Here is a 14441-nt window from a genome sequence, read left to right on the forward strand (position 1 = left end):
TGCCAAACCACTGCGCCACCTGGGCTGCCCCTGTTCTGTATTGTTCTTGTTAGCAACAGTCTTCTTACAAACATTGATCCACAGACTGCGAATTATTTCTGAGAGTCTTAATGTTCTGGAAGTTGCATGTTAATGTTTGTAAGCAGGTCAGTAGCTTCACAATCTGAAATATTCTTTCTCAAGTCACAAATTGCAGAGTTCGTTCTGGTTGACCAGCTTACCCAAATGGGCTCTGCCATAAACACAGCATATTAATCGAGGCAGCAGATGGTCTTTCCTGAAACCTCTTGTATCTCATCCCCCTCCTGAAATACCGGTTCCCTGCCGTGTCCCTGTGGTGCAGGGATTGTCCACCGAGGTTCTACTGACATGGGGGATGGGTCATTCTGTGTTGTTGTGGGTGCAGTGTGCACTGTAGGTGTTAAATGACATTCTAAATATCCACTGAGGAACAAAATAACCCTGGTAAAGAACCAATGAGATTGTAGGAGGATAACATATGTGTTAGTGGAGAGAGGAGTTAAAGAAAAGGCTAGGAATATTTTATATATTTCCCACTTTTCTCCATGAGTTAACAGAGTTTCAAATGTTGGCTTGCTTCAAAATTTCAGGTTCTTAACTTTTCCTCCTTAGATTTCTTTTCTTTAACCCTATATTACACATAAGAAAATGAATTCATTAGTAATGCTAATCTGGTTAAGTTCATGGCCTTAAAGCTGCTTCATAAATATATTTTTATTTTAGGTTTATTTTGTTTTCTCCAACATTGACTCTGTTCTCATTAGAATAAACTGACTGGAGCCATACATTTCTGGTTGCTAGGGGTGGGTTCCTACCAGTAGACTCACATATTACTCTAATGGCTTATTCCCAACATTTACATTTGCAGTCTGAAGCTTAAATTGAGGGGAAAAAAATGATAGTATTTGTCTAGTTACTAATATTTTGTGTTTGTGTGGGAGTTTTTCTTGATTTTTGTTTGTTTTTATTTACAAAGAGATGAAATTTGAAGGTATAAAATTCAATATGCTAATGACTTCAGAATAGTTTGCTTCTTTTAGTATTGACAGACCCAAAAAGTAGTGGCTTGGGAGTTGTGGGGGCTTCCCTTGATTGATTTCCCACCTCAGATGAAATGTTCTTTCTATTTATTTATTTATTTATTTTTAAGATTTTATGTATATATGCATGAGAGACACAGAGAGAGAGAGAGAGGCAGAGACACAAGCAGAGGGAGAAGCAGGCTCCATGCAGGGAGCCTGACGAGGGACTGGATCCTGAGTCTCCAGGATCAGGCCCTGGGCTGAAGGTGGCGCTAAACCGCTGAGCCATCCAGGCTGCCTGAAATGTTCTTATTTATAAGTTACTAAGAAAAAACATGTGACGATCATGATTTGATTTTACTTTTTGGAATCATGCACCGGCCCTCCTCCCTGTTTTCACTGGGGGGAATTTTATGGTCTCTGCTGCCCTGAGCCACTGAGTATGTCCTGTTCCTAAATCCCAGACCTTCTGCCTTTGAGTTGTAAGGACAATATGTATTGTGTCTGGCAACTTAACAGCCCACTGTTGCTGGTTGTAAAGGGTTCTGCCCGGAGCCCTCCTTTGTTCCTTTCAGGGCCGTAATAGGAAGTAACCAGAAGGTCCATTGCACACTTGCGACCAAGAACAACCCAACATCGCTGAGGGTTAGAAAAGATAACATGGAAAGCCCTTTGCTAGTACCTGCCACACAGTGAGGACTGTGTTGGCAGGTTACTTCTGGTACTATGATTATCATCATCACCGTCTTTATCATCATTATCGACTCAGTGCCTCCCTCAGATGTTTGGCCATTTTTAAAATGGGGGTAAGCAGAATGAGGAGTAAAGGAAAGAGGAGGATATGGCAAATTCAGAAAGCAGCATTTCACTAGAGCCTGTCTATGTCTGTGCTTCACCTTCACACTCTGCTCCCCACCTCCCAGGGAATCGTTGTCTGTCAATTCAGATTGCTGTTCGCTGTTATCTCAAGTAGCAGACAGTAAACATTGACAGTCCTGCATCTATTACCCAATATGCAAATAAAATCAATTTCACTTAGTATATCATCTAGTGAAATTTAGTTTCATTGTCACAGGAAAAAAATGTTAGAGATCTTCAAGCATAGGAAAATAAATTTAATAATGTTAATTTTTAATTTAATGAAACATAAAGAGTATCAACTAGAATGGAAATGGTACAGATTTGTTGTTATTCCAGTGATTCTTCACGATCTCCTTACTTTTAGAAGGAAAAGAAACATTTTTTTAGAATAACATGGAATAGAATGGCACTATATAAAATCTAGCCACTGGACCCATGTGTGTATTTTCATGTAAATGTAAATTTATTATAATTTTATGGCCACGTATTGCTAGCACTTACCATATTGAAACTTTCCATCATCAGAGAAAGTTTGATTTGATAGGACTGGTCTGTATCATAACTGTATTAGTAAAATGTTCTATTATTTCTCCTATTAAACCTTGATGAACACAAAGCCTGGACAACAGTATTAAAAAGCTTGTTTTACAATGTCTTAACAGAAAGTTTTATTAATCCCTAGATAAAACAAGCTGGGATACCCCGACTGTGTTGTCTTCTATTAACTTTTGAATAATTCTGAGAAACAATGGACTGGTTAAGAGCCCCTTGAAATTATGTTAATGGCCTCAGGGGTGTCAGCAGCTATAAGGAGTGTTAGGAACTGTGGGCTTTAGTCTCCTGTGCTGAGAACTGCATGTGTATGCTGTACTTGTCTGGGCTCAGCATCAGAATGTCTTTTATAGCTCTCATGTTCTGAGAAGACAATTTGTGATCTTTCTTAGCAATATCCTGTGGGAGGAAGCTGTCCCTGTGAATCCTATCACTGTGCCCAGCCCTAGCTAGGCCTACTAGGGATCTTAAATTACATGAGGAAATCGCACATCTCAAGAAAAAGGACAGTAACAGGGCAAGGCACAGGAGAAAAAGCCAGTGAGGTTGTCCAATAGATAAATAATGTGAGCCACCAATACGAGCCATATGGGCAATTCTGTATTTTCCAATAACCATATTTAAAAAGGAACAAATAGTATGTCAGTAAAACTGAAGGAAAAACAAATGTGTTCAGTTATGAAATTCTATACAGGAAATATATAGATGAAATATAGTATACAGACAAAATTAATTTTACTGATATATTCAACTTAGTATATCCAAAATATCACTTTAACGTATAATTGATATAAAAATCATCAAAATAGTTTACATTCTTTATTTTGTACTAAGTCTTCAAAGCCCAATGGGTATTTTACATTTATAGCATATCTCATTTTGAATGACCAAGGGGAATAGCATGGCAAGGTTCTAGAATAGCATGGCAAGACCAGAGTTTGGGAAGAATGAAGAGAAAGGAAATTTAGGTGGCTAAGATGGGTTCCTCATAGGAAAACCTTGGCACTGGACACAAATTAAGATTTGACATACAGACTTTAAAATAGGAACAGCATGGGACATCTGGGTGGCTCAGTGGTTGGGTGGCTGCCTTTGGTTCAGGTCATGATCCTGGGATCTGGGATCGAGTCCCACATCAGGCTTCTGCGAAGAGCCTACTTCTCCCTCTGCTTGTGTCTCTGCCTCTCTCTCTCTCTTCTCTCTCTCTCTCTCTCTCTCACTGTCTCTCATAAATAAATAAATTAATTAAATCTTAAAAAAAAAAAAACCAGGAACAATATGATAAAGGTGGTAATTTAGGAAAATGGTTGGATGGTAAAACCTAGTAGAGGGTATTGAGACCAAAGGACATGGTATGAAGTCTAGAGTGTGGGGGCCTGACCTGGGCTGCTGGTCATGGACAAGGCAAGGAAGAGATAAGCATGAAAGATCCTTAAAGAAAATGTAATGTGATCATTAGGGTAAGAGGAATAAAGATGATAGAAGACTGGAACCTTCTCAACAATGCTCTTTATCTTACATGTTTAGTGAACAAGCATTGATAAAAAACCACTTCATTTCTTCTTGGGGTTGATACAACACTGGGAGAGGCAGATAATAAGCATGCATGCATATGATAATTACACCTGTGTAATAAATGTTTTGAAGGAAAATGTCAGAATGTTATGACTTAAAAAAAGAGAGGGTATCATATAATAGGATAATCAAAAAGGTGAGGAGGTGACACTTTTGCTGAAGAGGTGATAAGCCAATAATAGGAGCCAGCCCTGAGCTGAATGAGTGAAAATTAATTTCTGAGGAGGAGGAGCAGGAATTGAGGGGCTAAGGCAGGAATGTGCTTTTTCTACGTTTCAAGAGTTGAAAGAGGGACAATCTTGAGGCTGGAGACATAGGGTGATACAAACACAAAATAAATCAAAACCAGGACTACTCCTATTAATAAGAACTAGAACCAAGCACATTTTCACTATGGAACCGACAAGGATTTTGTTGCTCATTAGCAGTATATTAGTGACACCTTCCTAACGACAGTGTAGCTCTGCTTACTGAAACCATGGTTGATAAAATCACCATTCCTGTTTATTTTATTTTCCTCCATGTGAGAAGAACCTGAAAATGAAATGAAGACACTATTAATCAGAACACTCAATCCTCTTCCTATTTTGAGGAAAAGTGTAAGCAACTGCAAATTTCAATCTGTATTTTGTTAATGTGGAGGAAGATGATGGGAGTATTGGAGAGGAAATTTTTCTTTTACTCTTCAAAGTTTTCACTGGACTAAATTAAATTGACATGAGAGAGATCAACAAGAGAACAAAAAACAAACCCAAAGTTTAATTACATGCACACAGAGACCCAGTAATAAAATTGTCATCCAAAGAAATGACCAGGTCCCTGGGTGGCTCAGTGGTTTGGCGCCTGCCTTCAGCTCAGGGCATGATCCTGGAGTCCCGGGATTGAGTTCCTCATCGGACTCCTGGCATGGAGTCTGCTTCTCCCTCTGCCTGTGTCTCTACCTCTCTGTATATGTGTGTGTGTCTTTCATGAATAAATAAATAAAATCTTTAAAAAAAAAACACACAAATGACCAAAGTGGGCAGTATTTATACTGTTTCGACAAAGAAACAGTAACTCTGTGGGGAATTGGCAGGACAAAGAAAACCTTATTGAGGATCTTCAATTAGTAAGGAATTCTAAACAGAATTTGGGCTGGAGTAGTAAATTAGTAAAAGGAGCAAAGGTTATCTATACAATCTTCTCAGCTCTGAATTTCCTGTCTCTGGTGATAAGGTTTGTCTCTCTACCTCCTGGTGTGGGAAAGGTACCTTCCACAGGGGAGATTTATTTCCTGCTTTTTGGAGGCAAAGGGGGGTTCCAAGTGTTCTTGCACTGGCTGTTTCTTAAGTAACTGTGGTTTGAAATAATATGCCAAAGTGGCACATTTTGGGGTGGCCTGCCCTTAGCTCCCACAGGAGGAAAGAACAAAAATGTGAATGTATCTCTCACAACAGTTTATCTTGCAAAACAAACCCCTTGGGAAAGGCTGGCTTTGCTAAGGTGACAGCCACCAAGGGGGGGATGGGGGGAAGGGGTCTGGATTCCCAAAGGAGGAAGTGATGGGGGCGAGAAAACCTTCCAGAAGCTGCTGAACTTATAAACCAAAGGGCATAAATTGATAGGAGCATTACAGTCCTTACAGAGCAACAAAGGAATAGGCCCAGTTGGGGGGGGGGCAGTGTTTGCCTGGGTGAGAATAGGCATTTCTGGGCATTTCCTGAATGCAGTGTGAGGGACAAGTCAAAGCAAAAGGAGAGATCATCTTGGGGATCTGCTTGTTAGTTTCCTTCTTGCCTAGTCTTTACAGGAGACCCTCGTGAATTGGTTTCGAAGAGTGAATTCTCAAACCCTCAGCCACAGTCTGAGTGTCTTACAGGGGATGGAGTTGCAAGGTCTCTTTGTGCCAGGCATCTTGAAAACTCAATCAGGGCTGTTTACTTGTGTTAGAAGGTGGGAGAGGGATAGTAAAGCTTCCCCCAACCTGAGAAGGCACTTCGAGACCAGAAAACAAAGCAAGCCACTCTGTACACAGAGTTTTATTTTTATTTACACAGAGTTTTATTCAGAGTAACTTACTGCAGGGTGTCAAGCTGGTGACAATCCAGCAAGACACAGCTAGCTATTTGCGAAGTCTGGACCTTGGTCCACAGATTTTATAGAGTGAGGAGACTCCCAGGGGGCACTGTAGTGAGGGCAGAGGATTCACGTGCATTTCAAAGGGTTGGCACACACCTAATTTTACAGCTAACATTTAACCTTGTGACACCATCTGTGTGTCAGGGAAAGGAAAGAGACTGTGTCATCTCTGACAGATTCGTGAGAGGCTGAAGCAAACCTCCTCGCATTCTGGCCTTGGCTATTCTAAGGTATGAATATTAATTTCCAAGGGATCCATAACACATAGCCCGAGACAGGTCAGCGGACAAGATGGAGGGCAAAGATGGAAATAAATCATTAAAAAAAAAAAATACCCTAAGTTTGCAGAGACCATGGTTTCTCAACTTCATTGATGTTTGGGGTCCTGTAATTCTGTGCATTTTAAGATGTTCAGCTGCATGCCTGGCCTCTATCCACTAGATGTCAGCAGCACTCTTCCAGTTGTGACAATCAAAACTATCTCTAGACAGTGCCAAATGTCTTCTGGGGGCAGCGTTGCTCCCTTCTGTTGAGAACCACTGTCAGGAGAGCCCTCTATCTCATTTTTGCCCTACCCTCCCCCCCCCCCCAAAAAAAACCCATTCGGCTAGGATTTTGAATTTTAGATTTTAGCAGCTACCCAAGCAAAACAAATCCCTCCTTTGTAAAGGTAAACTAGAGGCAACTAGGGGTTTTGGGTGGGTTTTTTTGTTTTTGTTTTTTTGTTTTTTTATGAAAAAAGGGGTCTCTGTGAACCTGCCATATAGAGTGGGTTGGCTGAGTAGCAGCTGCCTAATCACTTTCTCAGATTCTTACTCTCCTTCTTAGCAGTGGAGTGAGGTACAGAGTGTCGTTGGTAGTGATTTATCTCGAAGCACATTTCTTCTGGTTTTCCTATTGGTCTTGGTTTTACCCATCTGTGGTGCTCCTAAGGGGCAGAGCACAGGGGCACCCCAAATTACGCATGTAGTTCTATCCATCATGCATGGATGTCTCAACAGCTCTATGTGCATTACAGGTAATCCACTGAGATTTATCTAGGACTTACTATGAAGACCCGGTGCTTGACCCTCTGTAGGAAAATCAGGATAATTCCGTGTGTACACCTTAACCTGTAGTGGAGTCAGGAGCTCTTCTAGTCAGTTGCAGACCCAACAGGAAGAAATAAACACTGCACGGGGACACTACTTCAGCTACTAATCCACTGTCTCAGCCTGAGGAAGGAAGCCTGCCCCTTCTTCCCCAGCAAGAGCTCAGCCAGTGAGAAACAGTTACAACTCAGGCCGTGAATGAGAAGCCAGGGGGATCCCCGGGTGGCTCAGTGGTTTAGCACCTGCCATTGGCCCAGGGCGTGATCCTGGAGTCCCGAGATTGAGTCCCATGTCGGGCTCCCTGCATGGAGCCTGCTTCTCCCTCTGCCTGTGTCTTTGCCTCCCCCCCCCCCACTCTCTCTCTCTGTCTCTCATGAATAAATAAATAAAATCTTTTTTTTATAAATGTATTTTTTATTGGCACTCAATTTGCCAACATATAGAATAACACCCAGTGCTCATCCCGTCAAGTGCCCACCTCAGTGCCCGTCACCCAGTGACCCCCACCCCCCGCCCTCCTCCCCTTCTACCACCCCTAGTTCGTTTCCCAGAGTTAGGAGTCTTTCATGTTCTGTCTCCCTTTCTGATATTTCCCACTCATTTTTTCTCCTTTCCCCTTTATTCCCTTTCACTATTTTTTATATTCCCCAAATGAATGAGACCATATAATGTTTGTCTTTCTCTGATTGACTTATTTCACTCAGCATAATACCCTCCAGTTCCATCCACGTCGAAGCAAATGGTGGGTATTTGTCGTTTCTAATGGCTGAGTAATATTCCATTGTATCCATAGACCACATCTTCTTTATCCATTCATCTTTTGATGGACACCGAGGCTCCTTCCACAGTTTGGCTATTGTGGACATTGCTGCTCTAAACATCGGGGTGCAGGTGTCCCGGCGTTTTACTGCATCTGAATCTTTGGGGTAAATCCCCAGCAGTGCAGTTGCTGGGTCGTAGGGCAGATCTATTTTTAACTCTTTGAGGAACCTCCACATAGTTTTCCAGAGTGGCTGCACCAGTTCCCATTCCCACCAACAGTGCAGGAGGGTTCCCCTTTCTCCACATCCTCTCCAACATAAATAAATAAAATCTTAAAAAAAAAAAAGAAGAAGAAGAAGCCACTATATTTCCAGCTCCCAGATTCCTCCAGTGGACTTTTTGTTTCTAAAGGCCTTCCCAGCTTCCTCCTTCACTCTGTAAAGGAGCAGCCCTCATCTTTGCTCTCTGGACTTGTCTGTGGTTTTACCATAGCTTGCTTGTTCCAGATTGTAATGCTTTGCTATTCGCCCCCAACCCCCCAAAAAACATTTTTTTTTTTTTTGGTGGTAAAATGAGTGGCAGTGTTATTCGTAAGGTAAGCATATGTCAAACTAAGAAGAAATCACTCCTTTTCCTCCCCAGATTCATCAGTACCTTCCTTCATTTTTCCAAAACCCTAGAGTGTTGCCCTCATCTCAGTCGGAAGCCTATAATAATATAACACAATAATTGAATAAATCCAGAAATCTTCAAAATTGCAAACTAAATTACAGACGCATGCCACATAAGCCTTTATTTCTCCTAGCCAAGCAATGAAAAACATAGAGTGCTTCGGTGAGCACTTGCTTTCCAAAACTTCTTCCTCCTCTTCCCCCATGGCCTTTGTTGAAAAGAAATTCGCGAGGGAAAATTGCATGGCTCTGTATTTGCATGTAAACCTGGGTTGGTGGGTGGGGCTCAGAAAATTATCGGGAAAGAAAGAGCCTCTTTGGAGACCACGCTCCTTCCCCACGGTGCTCATCTGCACGCGTCCTACTGTTGGCACGTCCTACTGTTGGCACAAGGCCGGGCAGTGCTTGGTTTAGGCGAGCCAAGAGGGTGGGCCGAGCTGCCTGCGCTGACGACGCAGCAGGCTGCCCCTGTGCCCGGTGCTCCCTGAGGAGCCTTGGTCCGTGCCATCGGCCCCCACGTGGCTGATCCCTCAGGCTTCGATTCCATCAGCCTCGGCAGCCCCCACGACTGGCATTGCCCACTGTGTGATCCCGTATAGCGGACGTCTTGACCATAAGCCCCGATGTGCTTTCTCCTAGTGCACCTGCTCTGGGAGAGTGTGAACCTGGTCCCAGTGGGTGAGCGCCAGTCGCCCATCAACATCCAGTGGAGGGACAGTGTCTTGGATCCTGCCTTAAAACCGCTCACTGATTCTGGAGCCCCAGGATTGAGTCCCACGTTGGGCTCCCTGTAATGGAGCCTGCTTCTCCCTCTGCCTATGTCTCTGCCTCTCTCTGTGTGTCTCTCATGAATAAATAAATAAAATCTTAAAACAAAACAAAACGCTCACCGTCTCTTACGACCTGACCACCTGCCTCCATGTCTGGAATAACAGGTACTCTTTCCTCATTGAATTTGAAGATTATACAGGTAAATCAGGTTAGAGCCAGACGGTGGTCTTGTCTGGAGTTGAAGGGACAGCTTCGGGTCAGCATCAGCACAGGCCACACCACACCACCTCCATAGGAACGTGGACCTCTTTGAGCAGTGGCATGGGATGCATTGCACTTAGCTTTTCGTTCTTCAGTGTGGTAAAATACACAGAACGTGGAATTTATCATCTTAACCATTTGGAAGCATTCAGTTCAGTGGTGTTAAGTACAGTCACACTGTCGTGCAACCAGCACTGCCATTTGTCTCTATTACTTTCCATTTTCCAAAACGAAACCCTATTACTTAAACAATAATTCCCCATTTTCCCCTTCCCTCAGCTTCTGGCTGTGACCGTTTTACTTTCTGTCTCTGTATTTGACTACTAGATACCTCACATAAGTGGAATTACACAGTATTTGCCTTTTTATGACAGGCTGATTTCACTGAGCATAATGTCAACAGGGATCACCTGTGTTATAACAAGTGTCAGAATTTCCTTTTATTTTTTAAGATTTTTTAAAATTTATTTATTCATGAGAGACAAAGAGAGACAGAGACATAGGCAGAGGAGAAGCAGGCTCCCTGTAGGGAGCCTGATGGTGGGACTCAATCCCAGGACCCCAGGATCACAACCTGAGCCAAAGGCAGACGCTCAACCACTGAGCCACCCAGGTGCCCCAGAATTTCCTTCCTTTTAAAGATTGAATAATATTCCATTGCATGGATGGACCACATTTCGTTTATCCATTCACTATCTACGTATACTTGAGTTGTAGCCACCTTTTGGCTATTGTGAACAATGCTGCTATGATCATTGAGTGTACAAAATATCTTCCAAAATGTTCTTTCCATTGATATATACCCCAAAGTGAAATTGCTGCATCACCATTAGAGTTTTTTGAGTGTATGAACCTTGTGCCTTTTCATTTTCATGCATGTTTCCTTCTGGTATGAGTGGTATTTTCTATTTAGAGATGGATAGGTAGGTAAATATAGATAGATTCTATATTTAAATTTTTATTTAAAATTTTATATTTGAATTTATTTTTTATGAAATTTTACATATATATTTATTGTTCATTTGAATTACTTTCATTTGAAATTTGTTTTCTGTGCGTGTTGAATGTGTGCTAACCTTCCTCTGCTTGTTGACATTACAAATAGCTCCTATATTAAATAGTAATACTGTTTAGCCAGATTTTAAATGATAAGATTGCAATGCAGAGCAAAAGCAGAGTCAAACAAGAAAAAGACACTTTACATTTTTAGTCAGCTAATAACATGTATGTATTTTGTCAATTAGTGATTTATTTATTCATTCTGTATTGACTACGTGCCAGCCATGTACCAGGCATTGCAGTAGGTGCCAGGAATGCTAAGTAGATTCTTGACCTCCCAGCATTCAAAGTCTAGTGAGAGATGCATGCATGAAATTAGAGTTATAAAGCAAGTGTGATTGAGAAAGGGTTTTTAAAAGTGCTGTGGCACCACAGAGGAGGGGATGATGTAGATGATGTAGATTGCCCAGAGGAGTCTATGATTTCACCCAAGGAGAGGTGTCAATGCAGAATGAACCTTTTAGAATTTCTTTAAAAAAAAAAGTTTTATTCCAGCCCAAGTGAGGACAGCTGCCCAGGAAACACCACCTTCACAAAGAGGAGAGTGCTTCTAGTAAAGGATCATTTGATGAAGGGTTATATACATTTTATATACATAAGTTATAATATTTTTAAAAAGTTACAAATGATCGATGTTTCAGGAGGTTGCAGCCCTTAAATTTCTAGTATATGCAGAGCTGTATGACTTTAATAACCGGGAGAGAACCAGGGAAGTTCTTGCTTCCTCTTATCTGTTGTGCTCAGAATGCACCCTTTTGGTTATTTCATTTAACAGAGCAGATATACATTGTGTGCTCAGGGCAGAAAGAGAGCTCATACTCTGAGGTTTTGCTGAGTCATTTTGACCTTGGTAAATGTTAAAGGAGAGCTTTCCTGGGCGCCCAGGAGCAGGGCCCACAAATATTAAAAGTTGAGAATTTCCTTTATCTGGGGACATTTATCTCGAATATTAAAGGATGTGTCAGAGTTTGTCAAGAGGATTAATCAGAAGAGCATTGGAGACTGAGGGAAAATCATGTGCAAAAGCAGATGTTCAGAAAATGGCCAAAAACGAAGTGGCCGGAATGCAGACTGTGCATTTTAGGGAGAGACAGGAAGAAGAATGATGATCATTGAAGCTGGGGGGGGTAGATGGAAGATAGGTTCATCAGTACTGGTTATTTTTATGCGACAGTGTGGCACAGCATGGTTTCATTTATTTATTTATTTGCATGGTTTCATTTAAATAGTCAATTGCTTTATTTTTTGAGATTAACCCAGTCAGTAGTGCCGGTCCACGAGGTCAGATTAATCCAAGCATGAGATGGTGGGAGCTTAAATGAAACCTGTAACAATTGAAGTAGAGAGAAAGCATGTTTTTAAAAGGCATTTCTAAAATAAAGGTGTCCTGAGCACGCTCAGAAGGTGCTCCTGTGGGCAGTCTCTTTCCATGGTGTCGGTCACCAAGCAAGGGTAACATGATTGTGAAGCGGGTGAGGAGTCCACACTCCAGGACACCCCACCACGTGGCTAGCTCAGCTTCTTACACGGTGCGCAGAGCAGGACAGAAGACAAGCCACACAGTAAACCACAGGAGGGGTGGGGGCAGGAAGTTCCTGGACCAAACACGAAGTCGGGCTGTGGGCGCACCCCTGAGCTGGGGCGTCGGTGGGTCCAGTGGAGGGGCTCAGTTCTGTTGGGGGACACATCGGGCACAGCCCTTGGCGGCAGCTACCTTTTCCAAGTGCTCAGACACAGAGGGGTCATTCTCAGGAGTCTGATGTTGCTGCAAAAGTCTTCTCTTGCTAAAGGGATTTAATCACCAGTCCTGGGCCCCTGCAGACCTCCTCCGCTTCTGCCTGGTATCGGTTCTGGGGTGTTGTCAGCTGGTGCTGGTCTTGGTGCTGTCTGGTCGCTGCACTGCCCTTAACTGCTCACATCATTGCTTGACACAGGCCCCTGCTTGACTTGACTGACTCCATCTTGTTCTCCATAAAAAACATCAGGACTTGGAGACAGACTCCTCTTCAAGGGAGGAGAAGGCAAAGTTAGCCACATACTTGAGTCGTCATCTCACTTGGGAGGCTGGGGGGATGCTGAAGCTAGAAAGGTCATGAATCATGGATGAGGAATAATTTGTAGGGAAGTATAGGGAGCATGTAAGGAAATAAAAATATATATATATTTTACAACTTCTCCCCTAATTTAATTTTAAATATTACATTAAAAATAGAAATACATTTTGAGTGGTTATCCATCAAAGAATTGTGTCTTTAACTCCTATTTAATTTCCATGGGGAGAATCTGCTTCTCTCAAGATAAGCATCTTTACTACTTTTGATAAGCCAATGGATCTTGGACTTTAGTGTTTCTGGCAAATCAAGATGGGAATTGAACAAATGTTGATCCCTCACTGAAATATCCACTTTTCTATGTAAATACTATTTTTCTCATCAAATAAATCCCTTTATTTCAAAGTAATATTAATTGTTGCTCCTGCATAAATTGCTTCCTTTTCTTTATTTCTGTCTCATTTTGTATCAGATTGTCATATGCTGGGGTGCCTGGGTGGCTCAGTGGTTGAGTACCTGCCTTTGGCTCAGGTCGTGATCCCAGGGCCCTGGGATCGAGTCCCGCATCAGGCTCCCCACAGGGAGCCTGCTTCTCCTTCTGCCTATGTCTCTGCCTCTCTCTGTGTCTCTCATGAATAAATAAATAAAATCTTTAAAAAAATTATCATATGCTTTTCCCAGTGGCTTTATTTTGGGTGAGGAAATGTTTAAATATTGTAGGTTGAATAAGGCTGTTGATTTCTTTTGAAGCAATCCTGTAGGGTCGGGCATTAATCTTTCTTTTAATAGTGTTTCAGCTGCACTTGCTGTTTCATAATGCAGTCAAATTTCAAAGCTTTGAGGATACAGCAACTAGAAGAAGATGGTTTGGCTCTGATAGGAATTTTTTTTTAAGATTTTATCTATTTATTTGAGAGAGAGAGAGCACAAGCAAGGGCAGGAGCAGAGGGAGAGGAACAAGCAGACTCCCTGCTGAGTGCAGAGCCCAATGTAGGGCTTAATTTCATGATGCTGAGATCATGACCTGAGCTAAAATCAAGAGTTGGACACTTAACCGACTGAGCCACCCAGGTGCCCCTATAATAGGAATATTTTTAAAGGTAAAAAAAATCTTACCAACTTTAAATGATGTGTTGTATTCTAGAACGGAAAGATTGAACATTATGATATTGTTACTTAAGAATATTGGGATCAATACACTGGTAAGATAAGCAATGCTTAAAATACAAAATCGTTACAAATAACATTTCAAATGATATAAAAAAAACTGCTGTCCGATATCATATCCATAAGGCATGTATGGCTATTAAGTTTGAAATGTGGCTAGTGTAATTGAGGAAATGGATTTTTAAATTTTATTTTAATTAAATTTAAGAACTGTTACTAAATTCAGTTGTTGAAAACTTTTAGGAATGTTTGGAACAACTTGAGTATATGCACCTATATTTTCAAGTAAAATCTGAATCAAGTAGTTCTTTGTTTTGTTTTTAAGATTTTATTTATTTATTTATTTGAGAGAGAGAAAGAGAGCACAAGTGGAGGGTGGGGGGTTGGAGAGGGAGAAGCAGGCTCCCTGCTGAACAGGGAGCCCGAAGCAGGACTCCATCCCAGGACCCTGAGATCATG

At 41.8% G+C, this 14441-nt stretch overlaps 1 protein-coding gene across 11 annotated transcripts in view; it reads left to right on the forward strand.

Moving 5' to 3' along the window:
• The window catches only part of CA5B (carbonic anhydrase 5B), a 131751-nt gene that overhangs the window by 6186 nt on the left and 111124 nt on the right, over nucleotides 1–14441 (forward strand). The gene's annotated exons all lie outside the window — the stretch shown is intronic.

The sequence above is a fragment of the Vulpes vulpes genome, chromosome X (genome assembly GCF_048418805.1).
Source record: "Vulpes vulpes isolate BD-2025 chromosome X, VulVul3, whole genome shotgun sequence".
Classification (NCBI taxonomy): domain Eukaryota; kingdom Metazoa; phylum Chordata; class Mammalia; order Carnivora; family Canidae; genus Vulpes; species Vulpes vulpes.